This window comes from Orbicella faveolata, unplaced genomic scaffold (assembly GCF_042242905.1).
Source record: "Orbicella faveolata isolate gen_17 unplaced genomic scaffold, um_ofav_v1 contig_46, whole genome shotgun sequence".
NCBI lineage: Eukaryota > Metazoa > Cnidaria > Anthozoa > Scleractinia > Merulinidae > Orbicella > Orbicella faveolata.
The window spans coordinates 7043940-7067500 of NW_028301576.1; the positions used below are offsets into that span (position 1 = coordinate 7043940).

The following is a 23561-nucleotide window of genomic DNA, read 5'->3' on the forward strand; positions in this document are numbered from 1 at the left end:
TAGCGTTCTTCAGTCGTAGATTGCTGTCGAGGTTACATTTCAAGGCAAGATATCAGTGTTTTCATGATCGATATTCGAGCGAATGACCTCTTGAACCAAGATATAAAGTAATATGTGCAGTTGAAACGTAGCGCCGGCATAAAATTCTCTGCGTATCATTTGAAGCCGTCGAGGTAACCTAAAGGGTCCTAAAGTCTCTCCATTTTTAAGAACAATTAGTGGTTGTCGTCACACAGCCTCATTTAATTTAGCAAATAAGTAATACTAGTATAAAAAAATTAATGAGGGTTTACACACGTATGTGAAAATGATATAGGCTCATTGCAAATTAAGTTGTTTGTCTTTCAATTGAATACTTCAATCTTAATTAACAAATCTCAACAAGAGATATTCTTTTGATCTCAGTTGATATTTTCCCTTGGTATCAAAAGTGTGAACGGTTAATTCCTTTTGATGGTCGAGATCCAGCTATCGCTAACAAATCTTGTGAATAGACAATAAAACGGTATGATGAAATAGTAAAAAAGTCAGTGTCAAGGACATGTAAATAAGATGTTCCGACTTCCTTGAGCGACACAGTACTTATCAAACCATCCGTGGTAGAAGCGGATGGCGGGGGCTGACCTGAAAGAAAATCAGTCGAATCAAACATTTTCGGTCCCTTTAGATCTCAATTTTTCCATGCAAATTGTTGGGTGTTTAGCTAATTGAACCGATTAATCGATATTATATTGCTTCTTCATACGATCTACCTCAGAGGAAGTTTGTTTGTTCTTAGAGCGTCCATCGAAACTTAACTGCTCCCCTTGAAATACCGGTTATATGAACAACCTGATCTTAACTGACCATAGCTCAAACAAAAATACCTGACATCATTATGTAATGCTTTTTAGAATCAGGTCCGCTGTCGAACAAATTCCATTCATTTTCTATGAATTATATAGTGCAAATAAAATTAAATGAACCATGGTGTAAAAGAAATTTCTAGCTCTGAATATTTTATAGTTATCCATCTGAAAGAAATAACTGGGCAGAGATCAGGCTAAATGGATTTCACATGTACTTTTCTAGTAAGGAATATTGCTACTAAGGTTATTGCAATCTTAGATTTTATGATTCTGAAAGTTTAAGTTTAAAAGGGCTTATGTTTTGTATTTTGCCCCCGTTAAGGTCCTCAGTCTTTTTTGTTAAGCGTCTTCTTAATGATCTATTAGGGGACGTTAAATATACGGTACGCCCTGCACAATGTTTGCTGCTTGCAAGAATTGAAATGCCAGATTGAAACGCGGGTTTCTGAAGGGTAGTTTCGCACAGAGTTTTTGGGCGTTCAAGAGCATATTTCAAAGGACTGCGAGACAAAAAAATATTATGACGAGCACATCAAAGTTCTATAATTCGTGTTCAATTTTAACATACGACATTTATCGATGTATTAATCAATGAACGACCATGCTACAATTGGACATATACAGGCTGCAGTTATGTGTTTACTGGTCCCTGTGGAAGCCAGAGCAAACTGGCGGAGACCTGCAACAGCTATCAGCCTTCAGTCATTTTTAAGAAAAGAAGACGACTGCCAAGCTGGTAATCTTTTACAGATTCACTTTGTTGGAGGTACGACCCGGGCAAGATGGTACATCTACAAAGACCTTAACAACTAGTAAGTCACAGTAAAAACTACATCACCCCACAGTGTATGCTATAGTGTTATTGCTTAAGGTCCCAAATTTAGGGAGATTGTTGCTTTCTGATGCAGCTGTGCTACCTTTTTTTATTGCATGTTATTGAGTCTTGTTTAGTTACAATATTAACTGAAATTGTTTTCAGAAGTTTTCCCTAATAGTGTATTTTGTATTTCAAAGAATTTACGATTGAGGATACCGGAGGAAAAACGTGTATTCAATACACTGATGAACAAGGCGGTAACACACGGTACTATGCGCTGAAGGTCGTTGACAGGGCGACGGTCACGCCGACAGTCACTTTTAAAACTACCTTTTAGCGTCTTTTAGCAAGTTTATTTTATATACACTTTTTACTGATATTATAGTTCTACTGAGGGCCGTACCGTACCAATACAAAGTTGAAGTTTGAACGAAACAGTGGCTTTCTTTCCACTTAATCTGAAATCCCTGAGTTTGTGAACGTTCTTCGCTCAAACGAAACCGTTTCGATTTTGCCGTTATTTTGGTGCGAGCGATCTATGAAACTAAAAAACAGTGTTCAAGAAAAGTCAATTTGGTTGAAACATTGCACAATATCAGCTGTGAAATATCGGAAGTCTATATATGATATTATCAGGAGCCATCATGGCTCCACACTATTTCCACTATTTACACTATTTCCCCGATGATCGGGGACGGAGACCGTAAGTCTTGGGATCCGCGCGCACCTATGATATGGGACAATTTTTCTATTTTTAGAGCAAATTGCGCCATCCTGACGTCATATATCCGCGTGGATCCACGCACATGTCGAGGGTTCTTGCGTGGATGTTGTCACGTTGCGTGATCAAATGGTGGGAGTTGAAAGACCTTTGGGGATTATCTTGCGTATTTTTCACAGCGTAGGTAGGAAATAAGGCAGGGAATACGAACCAGGGCGCTTATATGTAGTTTTACGTTATTCGAAGTTGATCAAAGAAAGCATCATCGTACATCTCGTACTTTGCTGATTATTTCTGACTTATTCGCATATTTTCAGCTTAGCTTTTAATATGTTCTCAAACACTTATCAATCTTAAACATATTTAAAAACTACAGAGTTATTGTTTGAGTTCGATGTACGCTTTCACACGAAAGTGCGGCGGAAGTACAATTTGTCATGTTTACTGACTGTACAAAACACGCATCGGCGGGCGCTCTCGTTCATCGACAACAGAGAATTTACTGGATTTTACGCGAATAAAACTGAGCAGTATCTACGGACGTAAAGTTATTGGCCTTGATGAAACATCAAGCGTTGCTTACAATTCAGGCGAAACTCAAACTAGCAAATTTTGTTTTACTTTTCGGTCGCGATAGACTGACAAATTCCTCGCAAGCGGGTAGCAAGAGGAGCTAGGAAACTATGAAGTCCTGAAGTTCTGCTATATCTAAATATATCCAGCTAGTTTTTTGCTGTGTAATGGAAAAGCTGTCAATCTTCAACATATGTGAAATTTAAAGTGGGGTAATGTATAGCTCATGTAACAGAAGCATCCGTCGGAACACAACTTGGTCAGCGATATATATCTAAGCCCAAAGCGGAACATACCTAAATTCGACACTGTCTTACTTCACTCAAACTGGAGCAGCTTACGACGAAAATACTTAAGCAAAATTCCAACGGACGTAAACGCGTTGAGTTGTGGGCCAGAACATGAAAAATGTCGGGAATTTCGGACGCCATTTCCCCCGCGCGACATCTGCAAAAATCTTCGCAGCATGTACGCGCGTGTGCCGCAGGCGATGGCGCAATTTGTTCTAAAAATAGAATTATTGTCCCATATCATGGGGACAACCCCAATACTAGAACTGGCGCGCGCTTACGGTCTCCGTCCCCGATTATGGCTCCTGATATTATTTAAAACTGTATCATTGGATGATACACCTTATTCCAAAATGGCCGCCATTTAAGTATTCTTTTGTTTACTTGGAAATTAGCCCTTGTTGCCTTGTTCTTAGACTCGAAATTCAAAAGAATATTTTCCCTTAAACGAGGCAACAAGGGCTCATTTTCAAATAAACAAAAGAATACTAAAATGACGGCCATTTTGGAATAAGGTGTATGCAACTGAAGAGTTTACATTGGCTTAGCCATCATGATATACGAGTAATTATATCATGCACTACAAATATGGTGGGCGTGCCCGTAAGAATTTTTTATTTTTGGGGCGTTTTTGTTTTCATTTTAGTTTAGTTTTCTATTTTGGGGCGTTTTTGTAATAAAACAATTATTACACTCGCGCTTGTTGAATATGAGATGATTACATCCAACTCGGCGCTACGCGTCTCGACAGCCATCGTTGGCTATATATGGGCGGCCGTCACCACCAAAAATACAAGATTATTAAACGGCACAGACAAAACATAAATGGTTTAGTGATGGTTTGCGAAATGGAATAAATGATTGACAAATGATACTGTCTAAATACAAATAGTTAGGTGTTCTTGTGTTAAACGGTCTACTGAAACAGAAGTGATTTAGACAATTTAGAAATGGTTCAGTCACCCATGTCAAAATGGAACAAACTAGTAAGAATCAGTTTATTTAAATGAGAATCCATCTGATTACGATACGTGGAATGATCAGGTCTGACAACAAACGGTCATGTGTTCTGTTTCAAAATGGTGTAATTAATGGTGGGACGGTCGAGGTAATCGACAAATCATTTAATTCACCAAGAAATGGTTCAACTCACCAACCAATGGTTTAGTGTAGTGCCAACTGATTTAATGCAGACACAAACAGTGCAGTACGAAGTCAAATCATTCGTGCAAACAGCAAATAGCTTAACTTAATGTTGGGCTGTTCAGTCATAGAAGGAATGGTCCAGTGTAATTAGAAATGATTGAACGAAATTAAAAGTGATTTAGCGTGTCACGAAACGAAACAACCGTCTTTGCGCGCCGAACCGCAAAAAATACAACAGTGAAGTGGACAAGTCAAGATTGAAATGGATCAGTCGATGCGGGGTCTGACGTAATACCATCATATTTGGCGCCATATTAGCAGAATGAATGACCGTGACTCGGGTCACACCGACTCAGCGAGCTTGGGGAAGCGTGTTACGGACAACTTCGTTAAGTTTGCTTCGTTTTATTTCATTTTGCAATGCATTTCTGTCCAGAAGATATGTCTTTGAGAGTGCCAGAGGGAACCTAGAAGTTATGGCAATATTTATGAGATCGGATAGGATATTATATCAGGGTCAAAGAAGGTTAAAGTCACGAGCCTGAACTCAAAGGAAATGATGACACCTCCAGTTTACTCACCGTTGTTCTTTGTCTTGTTTCAGATTTCATTTTCTTGGACTATTTTCCACTATGGTATGGATTTTGCTCTATATTTTAACGCTATGTTTTAAATTAACAATGCTGATTGCATAGATATATGCTGAGGCAATTCGATCACATCAAAACGATTGTCGTCGGAAATAGTGTAACAAACAACTGAGCCGCCTACTCACCTCTTTGCTGATCTTTATCTGAAATATGTGGTACTTGGCGATGCTTTGAATGAAAACTTTATTCACTTTACTCTAACAGTTGATTGTCGTTAAGATACCTTGGTTCTTGGTCAGTCGCTTTATAGGAAAATACTAGTAAATTTTGAGGGGGTCGGGGTGTACATTTTTTTCGTACACTACTAATTGTCGCGCATGTGTTTTTCTTTTATCATTTTCTAGGATATTTCTTAACACTATTTTTCTTTGCCTGAAATTTTTCTCTTGCTAATTCCGGCTATGAATTTTTTATTTTACGATGACTGCAGAAATTCTTGCTCGCTAATTGGCTAATTTTTATCGTCAATAAGCGGACAGACACTAGAATTTATGATTTATAATTTATTGACAGTTTGTTATCACTTTTTCATGCGTCTGTCCTGTTATTGATCATGAATTTCGTCATAACATTGTCAAACTAGCTGTGGATACACGAGGCGATAGCCGAGTGGATTCGCAGACTACTTTGACAATGTTATGAGGAAATTCATTGTCAATAACAGGACAGACGCATGAAAAAACGAACGTCAATTTGTGAACTTTGTAATCCTGTATAGGAGAAAAGATGGCGGCTGTACATTCCGTCAAGTACAATGAAAGCCATATTTTTGCAGTATTTTCCCTTTGCTAACCACATTGTGTATTCTAAGTTTGAAGGTTTTGGAACGTTTCCGTGACTTTTTATAACGCTGTTTAACTTCCCTGCGCTAAGAATTATGGGGAAATGTACCAGTCGCCATCTTTTTACCTACGGCGGATTGCTCAACCCCCTCCCCTGTCATCCCCTCCCATACTTGCAAAATAAATATGAACGACATCACAATTCGTGCTAGAAAGAAAACCATAGAGAACGCGGTAGGATAACGCTTGGTCAGGGAGGAAAGAGAATTTTAAAGCCATCAACTCCTTTTGATTTTCTTCATTGAAATTTGACCTATACTCTAATCTTAACACTCAGAATAATGCGATGGATTTCCAGCAACAACTCGCGTCAGAGCTGAAGGCAATTATTGAAGATCTTGAAAGAGGAGATCGGGGTCGTGGGTCAGAGCCAATTGCTATGAGACTTGAGAGTCTCATTGAAACTGCGCTTCTCAATGGGGATATTTCCTTAGAATCTGTGGACTTGATGAATCAGGCTCATCAACAGTTAACGACGGCTTCGTATGGGGAAACATCATCATTCACATCGTATCAAGCACCCATTCAGAGTGGAGAAGGGCGACGTTGAGACCTAAATTTGTGATTCCTGAGCAACAGCTCGTGTTTTTTAAAGGTAATTCCAAAACGAACAATAGAAAAAAAGTCATGTTTTCTACAGTCCATTTATGTTACACGCAATGACAAAGACCATGAAATTAATCTTCTACAGAAAATCATTTCAGCCATCAAGAGATAACTGCGATGCTAGGTGTGAGCAAGCGTACAGTTGAAAACAGGATTGCGGAGTATGCACTTACCAACCGGTCCCGCTACAGTGATATCGACGATTACATGCTGGACTCCTTTGTTAAAAATATCATGGTTAACTTACCTAGGTCTGGTAAGCCTTGTAAAAACATAATGCATAATTATTTACAATATAAATCGAATGGCAGATTACTAGCCATGCGCAACATATTTAAATACAGAAATATTTTATTATATTTTATCTTATTCAGATAAAGCCATGTAAAATGTAATTCCCATCAAGTACAGGGCCTGTAAATCCCACGGAAAGGGTAAAAATATGACACACCCTAAGAGAACATCGTCCTATGTCTCTTCATCGTGCCGTTATCCGATTTTTAAATTGTAATTCCCTGAAAATTTTCCTCATAGGATCACGTCCTTTGTTGGTTACAGTTTCTCTTCTGTGCATTCTACTTTACCACTTCCGTTAATGACAAATACTTAGCTAGGTATAATTTACTTTTGAATCTACAGGGTTGAAAACTATAGAGGGCTATCTACATTCACAAGGAATAAGTGTGCAGAGGGCGAGGCTAAGAAGCGCTGTCAAGAGAGTAGACCCTGTCGGTCGGCGATTACGAGCCATTAGACCCATTAGAAGACGGGTTTATAATGTCAGTTCCCCTCTTGCCCTGTGGCATATGGACGGAAATCATAAACTTATACGGTACCTATTATTCGTCTAAATAATTGACTTCTATTATGCGGCTCATGCTGCCATAAAACAAGTATTTCATGTGCTGCGAGATGACTTCCCTAGGCTCTTGCTTCCTCTGCATATTGATCATTTGTATTTTACCAATTGAACGGCACCTTGGATTCCATTACTATTATGTATTAATTTGTATGCTAGGTGGCGATTTGCGGTTCATGGCTGCATAGATGGTTACAGTCGCACGGTCGTATACTTGAGATGTAACACAGACAACACGTCAGCCACAGTTTTGAAACTATTTGAAGAAGCAGTATTCAAATGGGGGCTATCCTCACGAGTAAGAGGCGATATGGGTGTCGAAAACAGAGATGTAGCTTATTACATGCTGAATCACAGTGCAAGAGGACCTGGCAGACGAAGTTATATAACGGGAAGAAGTGTCCACAACGCCCGCATCGAACGACTTTGGAGGGATGTGTTTCAAACAGTACTTTCAGTCTTTTACGATCTCTTCGTTTCTCTTCAAAGCTGGGGATATCTCGACCCGGACAATGAGGAGCATTTATTGTGCCTTCAGTATGTATACAATCCAGTTATCAACAACTGCCTCAATAATTTCAGTCTCTCTTGGAACAATCACAAGATACGCACCGCAGGTCACAAAAACCCCCTGCAGCTCTTTATTTTGGGGATGCAACAAATAGGGTGTGAAGGCGGCACATTAGGATCGGAATACTTTGAAATCTTGGATGAGGTTAGCACTACGGGGAAATTTTTTTTTTTTTTTAATATGACATCGACAAATCTGGGTCGCACTCTAAATCCAGTTTGCGAGAAGAAATACACTGCATGGCCAAAAATTATTTTCATTTCTCGTTGGCATTGGCACGAAGAATAACTGAAAGAAAAAGTTGAAAGCTGTAAATACTTTACTAAGTCTTGGTGGACTAGCGCGTATGGTTTTTAGGTTCCTTTCTAGTCTTTGCCACAGGCGTTATTTTTGATATTTAGTGAAAATTGATGAAATAAAATTAGCAAAAAACGCGCCGAGTGCATTGTTGGGATATACAAGCATGCAATGAGAGAAGTGCTTCGTGCTTCTCGCAACTGCAATCCCTCAACAATACACTCGGAGCGTTTTAATATTACTGTAATAATGCACGTGAAGTAGGGCGCGTGCTCTATTGGAGATATAATGCATTTTACCAATCGTGGCCCGCTTAACTCTTCGAACATTTTGCAAAATGATTTAAACGCACTTATATTGGTAAATGTTACTAACTCAGTAAACAGACATCACGCAAATCTTTTTCAGAGCGATGTTTCCACGTATGGAGTAGACCCTTTGGGGACACTTCCGGAGGAAAGTGAAGAGGAAGGTGTTGTTGTCCCTCAAACCGTGTGTCCACTGGATTCCAATTCCTTGCTAAGTTTTAAAGAGAGAATGTCGGGCGTTCAGGGAGAAGACAACTGGGATATAGCACCCTATCTTCATGTGATAGACATTATTAATCAGCTTAAAACCTAAGCAAGCAGTTACCATGCCGTTCTATCGTATGGACCCAAAGCCAGTTCTTTGTATCGTTTCATGATATCTTTATTGATTTCTCTATTGCTGTCATTAATGGACCGCAAGCAGGTCACTTAAGTGTAAGCAGCAAACCGCACTGAAAGGTCAACAAGGACCACGTTACCGACAACTTTCGGATAATGGATTGCACTTGCGTGGGTCCATTCAGTACCATTTACACAAGGATTAAATGCTACCAAAAACGTCGGAATTAAATGCATAATCAAAGAACTCATAACTTTTCTCGGGATTTTGGGGCACCTTGTCTCCAACAGGCAAAGTGAGCTTGTTTGTACACGTGTTACTTGTTGGCAGGCATGATATCGCATAAGGATTGAAGACAATATGGGGATTTATTCCATATCCCAATACGGGTTCTGCTTCGCTGCCAGTTACAAACTTCATCACTTTTCCCAATGTAACAGATCCTCTTCTTCCAGCTGTAATGCAAATTAAAGTGTTTTAGCCCTATGTTATGTGTTCCTTTGCCACAAATCCTTAAGCCCACTTGTATACTGGTGCAACACAGTTTATTATGCATCCTCTTTCTACCCTCAGGACCATGCCCTCGGGTGCTCCCTTGTCTGGGACCTGTTTTCTGGGCATTAATAAAGAAAAAATGGATTAACTGTCTATGAACAAAAGGTCCATTGCCGGTTTTATCGAAGTATTAAATTTTCTCGTGAACGCTCTGGTTCATTTCATAATTTCATGCCTATTACCTGGCAAGGCACCCATGTTGATGGTCAATACAATCCTTTTTTTCCGAAATATTTACATAAATATAAAGTTTAATTCCCAGAGGACCACCAACATGGCCGCCATGACGTCGCATGCGAACCAAAAATATCAAGGTCTAGGAGTTATATAGTGAGTATAATAAGCGATTATTATTTTCACTCTCTGCCGTTTACATGTGACGTCGTCTACTCACCTGAAACTTCCTTTAGGTAATTTATGAAGGTTCTGTATACTTTCTCTTCCTCTGCCCGGCTGTTACTGCCTTCTACAGAGAAACGCGCCTGAAGTAGTTTGACAACACGGGGGTACATCAAAGGACGTACTGCAGTTTTCCTCAGCAGAAATGAGGCATGGTTTTCTATTGACGAGCTTTAACCAAGTGGAAATTATGCATGTTACCGAGTTTACATATACAGCTGATCAAACTAAAAAAAAGCTTCTATATTTTGAAGGAAAGCTAAAATCGTGATATCAAACTTCCCGAGAAGTTGACATGTGTACGTAACAAACTTTCTGGAGGTCTTCGTCCTTGAGTTAGCGCAAATCTTTGTAGCTACAGTAGCGAATGAGCTTGTCAACCTTACAACCTACCACATAAAGAAATACCCTTCGTTGACGTTTAATACGTCGGGACAATTTGTTATGAATATATGTACATAACAACGTTGAGTTTTATAAGGTTAAATATATGTACCTCAATAAGGCCAAATTTTGCCAGTACTGATTGGAACTGTCTTTCCGAATCTCTTAGGGAAGCGTACTGTCCGTTAAGAAGCGTTTGGAGCTGTTCCTCTTTTAGAAAACAGGGCAACGGTCCACCCTGTAGCATACTGAACCCTGGAAGTGAAAAGAACATTCAGTCAACACTTATGTGGTTTTGATATATTTTTAGTAATTTAACTGATGAACAATCGTACGACAAAATGCGCAAAATAAGGCTTAGTTAATGGTTTCTTTATTCCATTGGGAGCTGCGACTTGAAAATTTATCTACTTTTGTAGTTTGACACTTTTAGATCTTTCAGTTCCCCAGGTCATATATATTTCTAGCCTGAGACATTGAATACAACTCAAAAATATGCAAATACTAGTAAAAGATCATACATGTCATAGTAATTCGTATTTACCGAATATTAGACCGGCTCCATAATAATAGTGCTGTCTTACGGGTGCCACATCGTTCGTCAGTTCGTACTCTCCATCTTGACTTCCGGATTCTTGGAGGAGTTGTTCACGAACCGTCTCTCATGACAGCCCCCAAAAATTCTTTGCGAGGTCCTCCGTAATCGGCAGCCTCCTCGCCAATAAATGTCACTTCTAACGGGAAATTGATATCCTCTATGGGAGGTTCTGTGACAAGTTCCGCCATAGCATCTTTGTAAATATTCATTCGTGACACGAAGATCTCAATTGTCTTTCCTTCGCTCGGGGTGTCTTCCCTTTCTTTCTTCCCTTTCTTTCCGACTCTCTTAGGGAAGCGTACTGTCCGTTAAGAAGCGTTCCGCCATAGCATCTTTGTAAATATTCATTCGTGACACGAAGATCTCAATTGTCTTTCCTTCGCTCGGGGTGTCTTCCCTTTCTTTCTTCCCTTTCTTTCCGACTCTCTTAGGGAAGCGTGCTGTCCGTTAAGAAGCGGGGTGTCTTCCCTTTCAAGATCGAGAGGTCTTCCTCTGACAAAATACTCTTTGAGTACTGTCACCGGTTCGCTGCAGGTGGACCTTATTTGTGAAATAATACACATGTAGCAGTTACTCTCATGATCACGCAATAGCTTTATTAATACGGTTCCCAGTGTTCCTGTGCTTATACCACAAATCTCTTGCAACAAGTACTTCTATAGGATCACTTTTCATTGAGTGATCTCCACACCAAACCGAAAGGATTCTTCTTTACCTTTGAGTTTTGTCTATTTATTTCATATGTCCCGCGCCGAAAATTACCTGTTCTAACTGTTGTCCTCTCTATATACCTGTCCTCAGTTTATGTGTATAACTGGGACTAGATGTGATTTCTCTATATTAAGGAACACTTTTTGTGTTTATCTTAACTCCTATCCTAACCTTAACACCACACGCATTTTCCTACACGTTTTGGCTTTGGACCGTCTGTACCCATATCAGACTACGTGGTGTTACTCTAGCGAACTGTTTCTATCACCTTCGGCACTGCCCACGTGTACATGAAAAAAATATTTCATAGAAACAATAAGGAGGAGCTCCCTTTACAACGTCACGCGGTCTGAAATGACCAACCATAAATATTGCCTTCTAACAGTCCCTCTAAAGGAAAAGAGGCAACTCTAAGTCAACATCCCATTATTCCATGTATTTGCTCTTACATTGATGCTAGAGTCTCCTCGATCGCCTTCCTTCTATGTTGTTCGAATGGCATTTCCTCTCGGTTAAAGATAATGAAAATTCTCTGATAAAGGAGCCGTTCTCATTTGTCATTCCGCTTGACCTGCTAGGGTATGTGAACTAAAAATATATTGAGAAAAGTAAATTTACAAGATAAATTTAAACTTGCCCTTTGCCTGAATCTGTAGAAATGCGCACAGTTTCTTCTTGATTTCCATCTCTTAAGTTTGAAAAAAGGCCGCGCCCTTACTAATGTTTTCCTGTGGTAACGAAGCACTTATTTATTTTGTTATTGATCGTTGCCTTGTTTTTCAATTCAATAGAGATAGACCTACCGCTCAGCCTCTTTAGAGTTGTCGTCTTCTACGGGAACAACCGCGGGACTACCACTATCACTGAAAAAGGCATTCAATATTAAGTAAAGAAATAAACAAACAGACTAACTAATAGAAAATAAACGAACTAACGCACGAATGCATGGATGGGTGGATGAACGGATGAAGGGATGGATGAACGAATGAATGGATGAATGAACAAACGAATGAATGAATGAATGAATGAACAAACGAATGAACGACTGAATTAAGGTAATAATGATTTCATGCGCTGCCTTGTTTTTCAATTCAATAGATAGAGTCCTACCGCTCAGCCTCTTCCGAGGTGCCGTCTTCTACGAGAACAATTCCGGGACTACCACTATGACTGAAAAAGGCATTCAATATTAAGTAAATAAATAAACAAACAAACAAACAAACAAACAAATAGAAATAAATAAAATAATAATCGAACTAGCGCACGAATCAGCATGGATGTATTGATAAACGGATGGATGAACGAATGAATGAATGAATGAACGAAGGAATGAACGACTGAATTAAGGTGATAAAGATTGCACGCGCTGCCTTGTTTTTCAATTCAGTAGATAGAGACATACCGCTCAGCCTCTTCAGAGGTGCCATCTTCTACGGGAACAACCGCGGGACTACCACTATGACTGGAGAAGGCAATAAATATGAAGTAAAGAAATAAACAAACAAATAAAGACATGAATAAACCAACAAACGCACGAAAGCGTGGATGGCTGGATGAATGGAAAGGTAAATGAACGGATAGATGGATGAACGAACGAACGAACGCACGAACGAATGAATGAAGGATTATGATCGCATGCGCTGCACGTTATCGAATTTGAATTCGGATAGCCTGCGCAGCAGGCGTATAAAGGGGAGGGGGTGGGGGAGGAGGAAGAGAATTTTTCCCCTCCCCCCGCCCCCCACTCCTCCGTTTTTTACCCCCAATTCTCTTCCTCCTCCCAGCCCCTCCACTTTATACGCCTGCTACGCAGGCTAAATTCGGAAGGCGAAATACCAAATATTCAGATTCATTAATTCAACCTACCTCTCAGTCACTGCGGGAAAACTGTAATGCCCCGTGTTTAGGTGACCTATCTCACTATTGTCGATTGTATCGAAATTCGAAGCGAGAATTGTAGGTCAACGAACGTTGTCTTCGCGTGGGTTCGCGATACAAAGACGTGTTGTTCGAATGCGACTAAATACTCTTCAAATAGTCAGTTTACGTTTAGAATATCTCGCTTTGTATTGATTTTTGTGTATTAAGTCAAGTTATGAAGCGTTCAGCCAAATAACTTTGGATAAAAGCTTCGTTTTGTTGCATTTCGATGCGGCTTCGAACTTGCATATGTAGGCGGTTGCCATGGTGACCGACACACGCACTTTCTGTTTACGACCCGGAAAAAAAAAATCGTAGTTAACTCTACATTTCCTCGATTTCCATTCGGTTTTCGGGATGCGTTTGTTTATATCAATATCGGAAAGCAGTGAATTATCATGAAATTCAAATAGCAGAGTTGATTTACAACATTTTTTAGTTTTTCTCAATATTCTAATAACCTTTTATTGATAAATTTTTCTAATTAAAATTTTTTTCAAAGTTACAGTACTTTCCTCAAACTCCAGCAATACTTGTCACGATATTGAATAAAGAATTGTTTGTTACATTTGTTGTTTTTCTTTTGACACAGAGATGAGTTAAAACAGATAAGAAGATAAGAAGATGTGGAGCACAGGGTACCAATTCAATGACACACAGTGATCAAGTTGTCCTCAATAACTCCATTAGTCTTAGTCTCACCTGGTGTTAGCCCTTCCCTGATCTTGGGTATCCAGCATTGGCGGGAGATCATCATAATCATCCTGAAGAGTGAGAATATATATTTACGTAAAGGAAGGAGTGCATATGTCGCATTCAGTGGAGGATTTATCAGACTTTCAGTATTGAAGATATGTCAACACATTACCTCATTTCCGCATGTCTCCATATGGCAGCGCATTGTTGACAGGGGCACGGGCGTCTTGCATATCATGCAGTCTTCATATTGATCTCCCCAATCCAGATTGCTATCGTCTAAAGTAATGTCAATCTGCACTGGCCGAATGTAAATACGGCCAGTGCCAAAGCAACGCATCTCTTCTGTACTGCAACTTCCGTATGATACGATACTTAGTTCCGTGCGAGACTTCTCTTTCATGGTGAGAAGTTCAAACCCCCCACAGAATTTTAAAGGTGTGAATGCTCTGAAACAAAAGGAAAAAGGAAGTGCTGACTGTTTGCGAAACCAACACACTGCTAGAACGCTCAAGTACATGTACAACCTTTGCGCAGGTCTTGACAATTTCTTCAAGGTATTGTCTAAGTACATAGGTGACACGTTTAGTAGCACAAACTGTGCTTACAATCATCGTGAAAATGGATGTGGATTCAACCAGCCAGCCCCCAAGTTGCCAACGCTAGCTTTGTGCACATATCTCTTTCTTGTGTGTTGACTCTGAATCAATTTACCTACTCACGTTATGGAAGCTCTCAGTCTTAAGAAGTGCACAGATTTTCTACCTATTTTAGCTTCATAAAATTCATATTAAATTAACGAGTATAATACGAACGAGATGCGCAAACAAAGAACCGGCACTTACTCGTACAAAACTGACTTCACGCTTTCCGCGTCAGCGTTAATGGGAAGAAGAATTTTCTTTTCCCCCAATCCGTTGCCTTGAAGGCGTAACTTTTCGGCCGTAGAGGGAACTCTATCCTGCTCTCTATCAGAAAGACAAACGAAAGTTCTTGTGATAGTTCGTTCTGAAAGAGAAAGGAAATGACATACTTAAGTTCAGTTTCAGGTTTGTAATATTACCCGCGAGCATTGTAACCGAGAGAAAACGGGATGGGGGTACTTCATTGCGATAATTCACATAAGCAGTCAATTATATCGACACGGTTACTATTAGAGTAAAAAGAACAAATGCATTTATCCATAGGCACATTTGCTGATTTACCTTTCTGTACAGAGCCCCTGCCACGCTGTCCCCTTACTCCCGTGGGCCGACTAGCACTGTATGGCTGCATTCTCTAGAGAAATATGGCAAAGATATTGCATGTCGTTGATGCCAGGCTGATGTCCCATACCAAAACAAGTAAGGTTTTCCGTACTCCGCGTTTCAGGAAAAACCATTTCCACAGGATTAAGAGAATTACGAAGTATCGGAGAGTTCTTTACATAACGTAAAACAACGTTATTAGTTTGGAAAGCGCTAAAAACTGAAATTTCCATGAAACAACGAAGAGGTTTACAATTTTTCTTCAGTTACTTATTTTAAAAAAGACTTGCATACCATTTGTCGGTTAAAAAGCCGACGGTGCTCCTGGATAATAGCCGAGCTTCCGGTTGTTGTTGTAGTAGTAGGAATACCAGAAGACGGACTACAAGCAGACGTCGTGCTTGAGGCAGAAGTAGAGGGAGCTGCACCCAACACTTCGAAAGCCCTTCGAAGAAGGGTGGCTGCTTCTGTTGCTTGATTCGCAGATGCACTCTAAAATGAACATTGGACGAGTTTAGTTTAGACTCAAAACTAAACCTTCATCAAGTACCAACATAACCGTTTCCAGAAATAATCCAATAAATTAGCAAATAAGATAATTTTTGGTCTTGACAAGAGGTAGCCAGTTACACTGTGATGACACCAGAAATGGTAAGAAGCGGGTTGGGAGAGACTATCCTCCTCCCCCCCCCCCCCCCAACAGTCCACGGCAAAAAAAGCAGCAAGATAAAACGACGATGTAGATGTCACTATTTATCCCAACATAGGGCTTACAGACATGATTTGACAGAGCTACTTAACAACAAAGATTTCTCTTCTTTCTTTTCCTTTTCGGACATTACAGGGACACAAACGGTAACGGTCACCGAGTGATCATGTTTTTCCCACTTTCGACATCCGCCCTTTAAACGAAAACGTGGTTGTTTGCACGTAAAGAACTGACGCCAGAAAAGTGAAATGTATATACTTTAACCCCCCGGGCCCGGGGGGGGGGTACTTTGGGAATTTCTGGGTGGGGATGTGCCGCTGGGACCCTGGAACCCTTAGCCTGTACCAGAGTTAGTTCAGCTGAATTTTGCTACCCAATACTAGAGTGAACTTCCCAAATACCCCATCTATCGACACTATTGAGGCTTATTTGCGTAAATTTAAACTTGCCGATTTGATTTTTTTATATTTTTGAGTGGCAATTCCTGGTTTCCTTAGTCTAGATAAAATCTTCAACCAACTAGTCAGTTTTGTGACAAATTATACCCTATTCCAGACCCAAACGCTCTGATTTTTATACCCTATCCTAGAGTAAACAGCTTGAAAAACACACCCTTCACAGCGGCACATATCTATATAGCGCACATATGGCAGTGCCTCCCCCCCCCCCCCGGGACTTTAACCGTGTATGAAGTGCATTGTTTGCAGGTCGGATTTCCATGCCGATGTTCGGCGTTTGCCGTCACGCGACGCTTATCACTAGTCAATGGTAAGCTCCAGGGTAGGGGGGCCGGGCATACCCAGGGCGATTTGACATTTTCGCCTATAGCTGGTTTTCACATGATGTCACTAAAATTCTAACGACAAAACTATTGATCTTCCTGAGATTTTACTTTAATGATGTATAAGAGCAGCTAAAAACTAATATTCACGCAAATTTTCGCTCCGAATGGGTTCTTGGTTTTGTGATACACTACGCATGAATTTCTAAGCTTTTGCGTGACGCGGCATTTATATGACGGCCTAGAGAGCTGTCAAGATGGTTAAAAAAGTGACTTATTTCGGGGAACCTGGCTATCTGAACAGTTCATGTCTTAGAAAAAGTATTATTTTAGTGTTTTAGAGTTCCTCGAGAGATAAATTCACGCTTTTGTGGCAAAACTCAGTGTCAGATGTTTCTGTTGGTTTCCGGCCGCCATGTTGGTGCCCATACGGATGGGCACCAGCATGGCGTCTCCATACAAATCTCTATAAATTTGGGTAAAAAATTTCTCCGCGTATCTCGCATAAGAAAAATTGCTGTGACCAGAATTTTGGCGAGAGTCTTTGCATATTTACCTTCTTTCATTTCCCAGTTTCTGGACTTAATCTATTGACCGGTTTTGATTTTGATTTTGATCTATTTTGAATTGCGTGACACTGAAAACCAGCAATTTTCACGTCAAAATTCTTTACCCATGGGGAAAACACTGATGTCAAATACCCCTTCCACACCTACAGCCATTTTTTACCCCTTCCACTGGCTTCCACAGTCTTTCTTTCCCGTCTAGTTATATCCCACGCTTTGTAAAGAGGCATTTCTCCCAACAGCAAACGCTTTCTAAAGCTGTTTAGCCCAACACGGATTAATATTCAAAAATGAACGCCATCTTGAAGGGTCAGGCAAATCGGTCAGAAATAACAGTGTTTGTATGGGAATCCGATGGCAACAATTTTTTTTCTAAAATGTAATTCTACACAATTTGTGAATCGCAATGTTAAAAAACTAGGTAGAAGACTGTATTCACCAAGTTTGAAGGATGTAGCTGGGCTAGAAGACGCTCAGTTAATATTTCTAATTTTCCATTCATTTGTTTGTAAATTTGACCGGGTAGACGCGGTTCGCGGGAAAAAGATTACAGACAAATGTATGGAAAATTAAAAAAATTCATTGATCGTCTTCTAGCCAAGTTACATCCTTCAAATTTGGCGAATACAATCTTCTCAGTACCTGACATTTTAAAGTCTTGATTCACAAATTGTGTAAAATTCGATTTTGCAAAAAGTTGTTTGCCATCGGATTCCCATACAAACACTGTAATTTCTGACCGCTTTGCCTACCCGTCAAGAAGGCGTCGAAAACCGTCATATGAACAATTTAAAACATAGTGTTAAAATATAGAGCAAAATCCCTACCATAGTGGAAAATAGTCCAAAAAATGAAATCTGAAACAAGACAAAGAACAACGGTGAGTAAACTGGAGGTGTCATCATTTCCTTTGAGTTCAGGCTCGTGACTTTAACCTTCTTTGACCCTGATATAATATCCTATCCGATCTCATAAATATTGCCATAACTTCTAGGTTCCCTCTGGCACTCTCAAAGACATATCTTCTGGACAGAAATGCATTGCAAAATGAAATAAAACGAAGCAAACTTACCGAAGTTGTCCGCAACACGCTTCGCCAAGCTCGCTGAGTCGGTGTGACCCGAGTCACGGTCATTCACTCTGCTAATTTGGCGCCAAATATGATGGTATTACGTCAGACCCCACATTGACTGATCCATTTCAATCTTGACTTGTCCACTTCACTGTTGTATTTTTTGCGGTTCGGCGCGCAAAGACGGTTGTTTCGTTTCGTGACACGCTAAATCACTTTTAATTTCGTTCAATCATTTCTAATTACACTGGACCATTCCTTCTATGACTGAACAGCTCAACATTAAGTTAAGCTATTTGCTGTTTGCATGAATGATTTGACTTCGTACTGCACTGTTTGTGTCTGCATTAAATCAGTTGGCACTACACTAAACCATTGGTTGGTGAGTTGAACCATTTCTTGGTGAATTAAATGATTTGTCGATTACCTCGACCGTCCCACCATTAATTACACCATTTTGAAACAGAACACACGACCGTTTGTTGTCAGACCTGATCATTCTACGTATCGTAGTCAGATGGATTCTCATTTAAATAAACTGATTCTTACTAGTTTGTTCTATTTTGATATCGATGACTGAACCATTTCTAAATTGTCTAAATCACTTACTGTTTCAGTAGACCGTTTAACACAAGAACACCTAACTATTTGTATTTAGACAGTATCATTTGTCAATCATTTATTCCATTTCGCAAACCATCACTAAACCATTTATGTGTTGTCTGTGCCGTTTAATAATCCTGTATTTTTGGTGGTGACGGCCGCCCATAATCTATCATCTCATATCCAGGGAAGACAACAATGCTATTTTCGAGTGCTAAAATATTGTTTTTAACACGAGAAAATAAAATTCATATCTTTAAGCCACCGTGTAATTTTCTTTTTATGATATAGACAAACTGAGCAACCGAGAAAAAGCGAGAAATGACGTCGTCGATATCTCCACCGGTAAGGAAAATACGCCACTTGGGTTCCGGATGTAGTAACATTTTCCAATAAAACACCGATGCGTTTATAATAAATGATATTAGTATAATTTCAGAGCTGAACAAAGAGTTTCCTGCTATCTGATTGGTTGAGCTATTCCTTTATATAACATTTTCAGGCCTAGTTAATAAGCTCGCCAGCTTTGCCATCTCGGCAAGTAAACATGGCGGACAGTTGCTGAATGAATTTTTCATTTATTCAGACGACATCACTCCAATTCCGGGATATCTGAAAAGATGGAGAATTTTCAAAATGACTGCAGTCGCCCTTGGAGCAAGAAGCAATTTTAAGAACTCGCATTCAAGGAATTTAAGTATCGTAAACGCAGTAGTTACGTTGATCGCCAGAAGGTCAGATCGATTGACCGAAACTTATTTTTCTTCAAACTAAAGCTACTCATTTTTAGACGATGATGACGATTGCGAATGAAGTCAACAACGATAAAACAAAGGTAACGGATGCATTTTTTTTCGTAGTGTTTCGCTTGTTTGTTTTACTGCCGAACTCGATGAGCAAATTGATTTATAACTGGGCTTATTATTAAAACTACGGCTGCATACTTGTATGCAAACGAAGAATTGCGCCAGTGTTTTTATGTTTTAGTCCACTATTCTGGAGTCCTCTTTGTTCAGCTCTGAAAATGGTACTAAAAATTATTCGCCTCAGGCTCAGTGAACATTGGTAAATATTCACCTCGACTCCGCCTGGGTGAATATTTACCAATGTTCACCGAGCCTTAGGCGAAAAATTATTAAATATTCGTTGGCAATAAGAGACCATCATAGCCGGCTCTTGTTGGCAACAAGTAAACATATGTTTAGCTTGGTAAAATGCGAGTTTGCTCTGAGCGTAATGTTCATCGAGGTTTTTGTTTCTTTCGCAGAATGAGCGATGTAACTCTTCAACTACTGATGCTTTCCTGTTTGATGAGGAATGGAAACAAGCTATCACTTATAAACAAACGCTTCCCAATAACACTAACTTGTACCTGGGAGTTAGTGACGACTGCACTGATGATAGATTGATTCTAATCCGTGGCAGCACCAGTGACAGGCGCTGTCAATTTAAATGGAAATCAAGAATCAATTAATCCGGAATCGATCGGTCGATCGATCATTAAATCAATGAATCAAAGAATAAATAAATAAAAAGATAAATGAATTAAGATAAGCGTGAAACAAACGTTCATAGTGATCAGATAATAAAATCAACATGCGTATTATTTGGGAGTGTTTATGTTCGTTTAATTTATAATTTTTCCCAGTTCTACATTAATTAGCCGGCTAGGAGGGAGATACTTGGTGAAAAATTACTTATTAAGAAGGGGTGGGAAGGAAGTAAAATTACTCAGTGAAAAGGGGAAGCGGTAATCTTCTCTCGTGGTAAAACATTGTTTACCGCCTTTGATTTATTTCCGTGAACTTGTTACACAATTCAACGTGCATGCGAACGTTGAGCAGGGAACGTAGAATGAGCTGGTCTGTTTGGGCTGCCCTGCCAATATGAACTATAAAATTACCAGTATATACAAAGTATTTACGTGCAAGTAAAATTCTACTAATAAGAATTTAGTGGAATTCTTCTGGTATAATAATGCAGAAATATGTTGCAATCTGATTGGCTGAGCTATCGTACACTATCAGCCATTAGTATGGCAACTAGTCGTTGAAAACTTTACCTAAATCCTCTTCACAGACACTTCGAAAACGCCAATAAGTGACCGTCATTTCGTTAACAAGGGTACACTGCTACGCTACTTACTATCTATCACAGAATAGATAGTGAGTAGCGTAGCCAATCAGAAAAGCATTCGTGATAGAACGCAAGTAGATTTATAGTAACCTGTGATAGATTTTCGAAGTGTCTGTGAAGAGGATTTAGGTAACGTTTTGAACGACTAGTAGATTTATACTAAAACAATTAGATTATTCGCTCTGGATTTCTATGCGTGATAATTAAATTTTCTCCGACTCTTATTGGTTATTGGTTTAAATGGATCACGTGACGCGATAGTGTTCATCCGAGGAGAGACACTATCAGCCCATGGTGCCCGTCCGAGGAAAATTCCCGGATGGATAATAATCGTCCGTGAAAATATTTCTGTTCAAAAGCTTGCTTGTAGAAAATAAACAACTGAAATTGTAAAAGTGTTTTTTTGTCCGTTTTGTTTTTCAAATTTTACATTTTGCTTTCACGGGTTTCGTCTAAAAAAGTGTAAAACAATTCAATATGATTTTTGAACTGGCGCGCGGAAGAAAATTTAGTGGTGAACAATAAAGACAATAGAGTGTTTATGTCTCGGAACTATCGGTCTGATAGTTGCCCCTTGGAAATTTGATATTCTTAAAACTAGCATATATAGCAAATATGTGTTTTAAGAACATCAAATTTCCGCGGGGCAACTATCAGCCGATGATTCCTTGACAGGAACACTATTGTTTTTAAAATATAATTATCACGTTTCTGCTTATCGGCTACTAACGGCTCCCGTTGCCGCGGCCCTATTGTTTTCGTTACACTTCTCAATCGGGGCGTTACTTAAATAGAAATCTCGAGCTCATTATCTAATTGCTTAATAGTTCACCGCTAAATTTTCCTGCGTTGCCATTGGCCAAAACTGAGCACGAGCTACGATCTCGCGCGGGCACTATTTAACAACTAGTGGTAATGCATCAGTCAATTCCAGCAGTGCCCATCCACCCCGGGCAACCGCGGGGCATTTGCTCACGTTGTCAGTCCCGGGGGTGGGGCATCCGCAATTTTATCGCCGCCCGGGGGCTGGGCATTTGCGTACCCCGGGGGGACCCCCGGGCATTCGACACACGTGTTTTGGAAAGTGCCATGGATGAGTTCATCGGGAAAGACGAGGCGTTTGTCGAACAATAGCTTGTCCGTCAGGGACTAGAGAAACTTACAGATGTTTTTAAAGGTATGCTTTCTCAATTTGAGATATTTCTTCATTACTTGTAAGCATATAAACATAAGCGACAAGGTGAACTATATTTTGTTTAATCACAAAACAATCACTGACGTGAACACGACTATTTCGCATTTCGCATTCAAAACTAGCCTAGCATTTTTTAAATTCATTAAAGTGGAGTTAAAATACTTAAGGTTTGCGAATTCAAATGATGCGATCTTCAAGACAGATCTTGCGAGCTTAACATGCAATGCATCATCATTTAAAATGTCTTGATTCTTCACAGAAAAAGTAGCCTGCGAATACAGGCGTTTATTATCGCTCGCGGCTGGAGGCACGTCCGCCGCAATCCCAGCTATCCTCTAGCAAACTGTTAAAAACAAATATAAAGAAATAAATATAATCAGAATCAACTAACACGTACTGTTGTCCTTGAAGTCTTACCGTTGCATTAAAATACTGAACAGTTGACCTTTTTATTCACTGATTAATTAAAAAACTGCAGAGGTGTTGGAAGGCGACGATCTAGGGGGCGGGGCATTTGCCCTCTTTCTTCGTCCCCACCCCGGGGAATTTGCCCATTTTTTTTTTTTAAATGCTAATGCCTGGGGGTTAGCCCGGGGAGGGGAGGCGGGGAATGGGCACTGCTGGAATTGACTGATGCATAATCAAATTGCAAAGATCACTTTGTTATAGATACCCTAAATGATTTCCCTAGCTGACTTTCAACCTTTGTCTATAGCTAAAATCAGCATTTTTCATCAACAATCGGACTTTTACAGACAGATATATCATAGTGTCAAAGTCCATGCCAGTGAACAGGTCCCCTGTGTACGTCGCGTGACGGCGCCAGTTTCCGTAGCCGTCAAACGTTTAATAGGACTTAAATATTACATCAGCCTTCAGATTTCGTGATAAATATTCCCACATCAACTGGTAATGTTTAAGCGTAAAATCTAATTTGTAAAAGTATATATATATTTTTACAAACATTACTCTAAGCTGAAAGTTCAATTAAAAGCAAACATTTGCAATCGCGTACTCGTTCATCGAAAACAAACAGTCTCCGTGCGACTGATTCGAGTAGTTCCCCTGATGAATAAAGTAGACAGTATTTACATTTCCGTTCCTTGGTTCAAACTCACTCT

At 39.8% G+C, this 23561-nt stretch overlaps 1 long non-coding RNA gene and 1 pseudogene across 1 annotated transcript in view; both read right to left on the minus strand.

Annotated features, from left to right (window-relative positions):
* The window catches only part of LOC149098172 (uncharacterized), a 143707-nt gene that overhangs the window by 83270 nt on the left and 36876 nt on the right, over nt 1-23561 (minus strand). The gene's annotated exons all lie outside the window — the stretch shown is intronic.
* On the minus strand, nt 9063-10992 carry LOC149098179 (uncharacterized; annotated as a pseudogene).